Here is a 5,744-nt window from a genome sequence, read left to right on the forward strand (position 1 = left end):
ACAAAATATACAAGAATAGAAATAAAATAAAATAAAATATAAAATAAAATATAAAATATACATGTCAAAATACAAAATAGAAAATATACATACAGATATTATATATATATATATATATATATATACAAATATACAAATATATATATATTCAAAATATATGGAATTATGGAGTATTAAATATGAAACAGATTATGTGTGAGTAAAATGTACAAGGTGGTTTTATTTCTAGAGAAACTATGGAGCAGAGAGTTCTCTTCCAGCCAGAGGTGATTTGTTGTACAGTGTTATTGCAGTGGGCAGGAATGTTTTCCAGTATCTGTCCTTGTGACAGGGGAGCTGCAGCAGTCTGTTGGAGAAGGAGCTCCGTTGACTGTCCAGCTGCAGGTGGAGAGGATGGGTGGGGTTATCCATGATGGACAACAGCCTGTTCAGTGTCCTCCTCTCCACCACAGCTTCAAAGGGTTCCAGCTTGATGCCGATGACTGACCCAGCTTTCCTGATCAGTTTATTGATCCTGCAGGTGTCACCGGCTCTGATGCTGCCCCCCCCAGCAGACCGCAGCAAAGAAGAGTGCACTAGCCACCACAGACTGATAGAAGATCTCCAGCATCTTACTGCATACGTTGAAGGATCTCAGCTTCCTCAGAAAATAGAGTCTGCTCATCCCCTTCTTGTACACAGCGTCAGTGTTGATCCTCCAGTTCAGCCCATTGTCTAAGTGCACTCCCAGGTACTTGTAGACCTCCACAACTGCCACATCCTCTCCCAGAATGCACAGGGGCAGAGGAGGAGATGTCCTCTTCCTCCTGAAATCAATGACCATCTCTCTGGTCTTGGCCACATTCAAAAGCAGATGATTTCTTCCAGTCCACTCAACAAAATCACCCACCAGCGCTCTGTACTCCTCCTCCCGTCCATCCCTTATACACCCTACCACTGCAGAGTCATCCGAAAACTTCTGCAGGTGGCATGACTCTGAGTTGTATAGAAAGTCAGAGGTGTATAAGGTGAACAGGAAAGGAGACAGCACAGTCCCCTGTGGGGCTCCAATACTACCAACCACCACATCAGACAGCACACTGCCCAGCCGGACGTACTGTGGTCTGTCCGTGAGGTAGTTGGTAATCCAGGAGATGGTGGACGAGTTTACCCTCATAGCCTGCAGCTTGTCACTCAGTAGCCGAGGCTGGATCGTGTTGAATGCACTGGAGAAATCAAAAAAGGTGATTCTCACAGTGCAACCCGATCCATTCAGGTATGAGTGAGCACGCTGCAGCAGGTAAATAATGGCATCGTCCACCCCCAGGTGAGGCTGGTAGGCAAATTGCAGAGGGTCAAGGAATGATCTCACCTGCGGTCTGAGATGGGCCAAGACCAGTCTCTCAAGCACCTTCATCACATGAGATGTGAGTGCTACAGGGCGATAGTCATTGAGCCCAGAAGGAGTTGTCTTTTTAGGGACCGGAACAACGCATGATGTCTTCCACAGCACCGGGATGGTCTCCAAGTGCAGGCTCAGGTTGAATATATACTGGAGAACAGGAGCCAGCTGGCGTGCACAGGTCCTCAGGACCCTGGGGCTGATACCATCAGGGCCAGCAGCCTTGCCTTGGTGGAGTTTTTCCATCTGACTCTGGACCTGTCCTGTGCTCACAGTGAAGCGGGGGGGGGGGGGCTTGATGGAAGGGGGGATAGAGGGGGGGGGGGGCTGGGGCAAGATGAGCAGAGGGGGGGGGGGGGGGGGTCAGCGGCAATGTGAGCAGAGGGGGGGTGCAGAAGCCAGGCTGGGTGGTGGAGGAGAGGTGTGAAGTGTAGGTGGTGAGCAGAGGGGGGATGTTGACGCCAGGCTGAGAGGAGGAGGTGAGGTGAGAAGAGGAAGTGGAGGAGACAGCAGCGGGCGGAGAGCTAAACCTATTGAAGAAGGTGTTCAGCTCGTTGGCCCTCTCCAGGGTGCCCACAGTCAGTCTGTCTCTCCCTTTGAAGCCAGTGATAGCCTTCATCCCAGCCCAGACATCCCTGCTATTGTTCAGCTGGAGCTTAGTCTCCAGCTTCTTCCTGTACGAATCTCTGCCCCTCCTCAAATTGTCTCTCAGTTGATGCTGGACACTCTTCAGCATTGATTTGTCCCCAGACTTATAAGCTTCCTTTTTCTTATTTAAAAGAGTTTTCAGGTCACTAGTAATCCAGGGTTTATTATTGGGGAAACAGTTGACAGTTTTAGCCGGTAATATTGTTTGTTCACAGAAGTTGATGTATTCTGTGATGCAGTCAGTCATATTATTGATGTCCTCTCCATGTGGCACACAAAGCACGTCCCAGTCAGTGGTCTCGAAGCAGTCCTGTAGAGCCTCATTAGCCCCTGGAGTCCATTTCCTCACAGTCCTGGTGGATACAGGCTGCCTCTGCACCAGTGGGACATATTTAGGAGCCAAAAAGACGAGGTTGTGGTCAGATCTGCCCAGGGGGGGGAGGGCAGTGGCACAATATGCATTCTTGGTATTAGCATATAGAAGATCCAGAGTATTATTTCCCCTGGTGGGGCATTTCACATACTGAGTGAATGTAGGCAGAGATTTGTCCAGTTTTGCACGGTTAAAATCCCCAGTTATTGTTATGAATGCATTTGGGTGAAGAGTTTGGAGTTTGGCCACAGAAGAGTGAATGACGTCACCAGCCACCTCCGCGTCCGCGTTCGGTGGAATATAGACAGCAACTACGATGACAGAATAAAGTTCTCTAGGTAGATAAAATGGACGTAATCCCACAGCTAGCAGTTCAATGTCCGGGCTACAGAAACGCTCCTTCACAGTAACATGTCCAGGATTACACCATCGTTCGTTCACATACAGTGCAATCCCTCCTCCTTTCTTTTTACCGCTCAGAATAACGTCCCTGTCCGCCCGAACACTCGTGAAGCCGGGGAGAGCCGTGTTATTATCCGGGATGAGCGAGTGCAACCAAGTCTCGGTAAAACACATGATGCTACACTCACGGTATTCCCACTGCGTCTTCGTCAGCACGCGGAGCTCGTCCATCTTATTCCCCAAAGACCTCACGTTCCCCATTATGATGGCCGGTACACAGGGTTTGTACCTCATCTTCTTCTTCATCCTCAGCTTGGCCCCAGCTCTGCAGCCCCGCTTGAGCCTCCGAAGCTCCTCCGGGATGTCATGCCTGGCTCCGGGCAGCAGCACGGGTCGGCACAGCGCAATCAGCTGCTCACGCGTGTAAACAATGCCATCACTCCTCTGAGCATGGCTCTCCGACACAAAAAGTGAAAAAAGTAGCAGAAGAATGACCAGAAAACGTTCGAAGTAAAACGTGGCCATAGTTCGCTGCAAAACAAAATAAATATCCAAAGAAAAAAGTACAACTAAGAGAATAAAAGTAAACAAAAAGACAAAGAACAATAAAACACCGGGAGCTGCATGCAACAGGCAGCCACCAGCACGGCGCCTTACTTGGTTTGTGATGTAGATGTGTAGATGTGATGTGATGTGTAGATGTGATGTAGATGTAGCATGTAGATGTTAAAGAGAAGAGGCCCCAAGATGGAGCCTTGAGGTACCCCACATGTCATATTTGTCAACTCAGATGTGTATTTACCTATAGAAATAAAGTTTTTTCTGTCCTTTAAGTAGGACTCAAACCAATTTAGAACTGTTGCCGAAAGTCCCACCCAGTTTTCTAGTCGGTCTAGTAATATATTGTGGTCAACAGTGTCAAATGCAGCACTGAGATCTAATAATACTAACACTGAAGTTCTGCCACTGTCTGTGTTTAAGTGGATGTCATTGAAGACCTTTACAAGAGCAGTCTCAGTGCTGTGGTTTGGACGAAATCCTGACTGGAACACATCCAAACAGTTATTTAAATGCAAGAAGTTACTCAACTGTTGAAATACTACTTTTTCAATGATTTTACCTAGAAATGGCAGGTTTGATATTGGCCTGTAATTGTTCATTACAATTATTGTTCAGCAACCATACAGACAGTAACGGAAATATAGTGGAAGAAATGCTGGAGGAAAGAACACTAGTATGCCTTAATGATGGACATGGCACAAGAGTAGATGTACACAGGGGGAAAGTATCATGCCTGGATCTGACATTAGTGTCAAACTGTTTGGTTCATACATGCGAATGGTTTGTTTTGAATAAATCCACAGTAGGAAGTGACCATTATCCAGTGCTTACTAAAATGAATACTAATGTATATATATACAGGAAGGAGGTGCAATAACCAGGTGGTGCTTTGCTAAAGCTGATTGGGGGAAATTTAGGATATGGTGTGAGGAGTCGGTACACCTGCTAACATCAGAGGGAAGCATAGAGGTCATTACAAGCCAAATAACGCAACATATTCTAAATGCAGCAGAGAACAGTATACCCAAAACAACAACCAAGGGTAGGAAGAAAGTGGTGCCATGGTGGAATGAGGAATGCAGCAGGGCTATTAAAGAGCGAAATAATGCATTTAGAGAATTAAAGAAAAACATGACACAAAATAATGTTATAGAGTTTCAAAGGAAAAGGGCAGCTGCTCGAAGGACAATCAAATACACAAAAAAAAGAACATGGAGAGAATTTTGTTCTACCATTGGCAGAGGAGTAAAATTAGGTGATGTCTGGTCCATGTTTAAGCGGATGAGTGGGAAAAGGAAATCCATTAAAATTCCAGCTTTGGTTGATGGGGAGAGGCTGGCAGTGACAGATAAAGAGAAGGCAGACATGTTAGGAAGGACACTTGCAGCAGTACATAGCGGGGAACATCTCAGTGATATTCATAGGCAGCAAAAACAGCAGTTACTAGCAGAGAATGAAAACGTGAAGGAGAAGAGACAGGATAATAGGTCAGCTCTTGATGTGGAATTTACAATGTCAGAACTCAAAATAGCCTTACAAGGTACAGGTTATACAGCCCCAGGACAAGACCAGCTATGTTATGCTATGTTTAGACAGTTGCCTATGGAAACTATGACAATGGTGCTGAGTCTTTTCAATAAAATCTGGAGAGAAGGAGATATGCCAAGTTTGTGGAAAACAGCAGTCGTGCTACCATTCAATAAGCCAGGGAAAGATACAGCTAACCCTAGTAACTACAGACCAATAGCTCTTACATCACACCTATGTAAATGGATGGAAAAGATCATTGTCCGTAGGCTCTCACATGTACTGGAGCAGAAAGGGCTGCTGAGTAGTTTTCAGAGCGGATTTCGTAAAGGGCGGTCCACAATAGATGCTTTAGTAAGAGTGAGTAATGATGTGGAAAAAACATTGAAAATGAAAGAGATAATGGCAATAGTGTACTTTGACATTGAAAAGGCGTATGACTGTATGTGGAGGGATGGGTTACTGATCAAATTGAGTAGAATGGGTATTGGAGGGAGAATGTACAATTGGGTAAGGGCCTTTTTAACAGACAGGACATTTAGAGTAAAGGTTGGAGCAGATATTTCCAACTATTTTGAAATAGAAAATGGTATTCCCCAAGGGAGTGCAGTCAGTCCAATATTATTTAACATCATGATCAATGATATATTTACATGTTTAGACACATGCATTCAATCGGCTCTATACGCAGATGATGGGGCTATTTGGATGAGGGGAAGAAATGCCCCATACGTAATGGAGAATATAGCTAGAGCGATTAAAAAAGTGGAGAGGTGGTCATATAACTGGGGATTCAAAATGTCAGAAAGCAAGTCCTGCTACATGATATTCACAAACAAACGCAAGATTGAT

Source organism: Trematomus bernacchii, unplaced genomic scaffold (assembly GCF_902827165.1).
Source record: "Trematomus bernacchii unplaced genomic scaffold, fTreBer1.1, whole genome shotgun sequence".
Taxonomy (NCBI): Eukaryota; Metazoa; Chordata; class Actinopteri; order Perciformes; family Nototheniidae; genus Trematomus; species Trematomus bernacchii.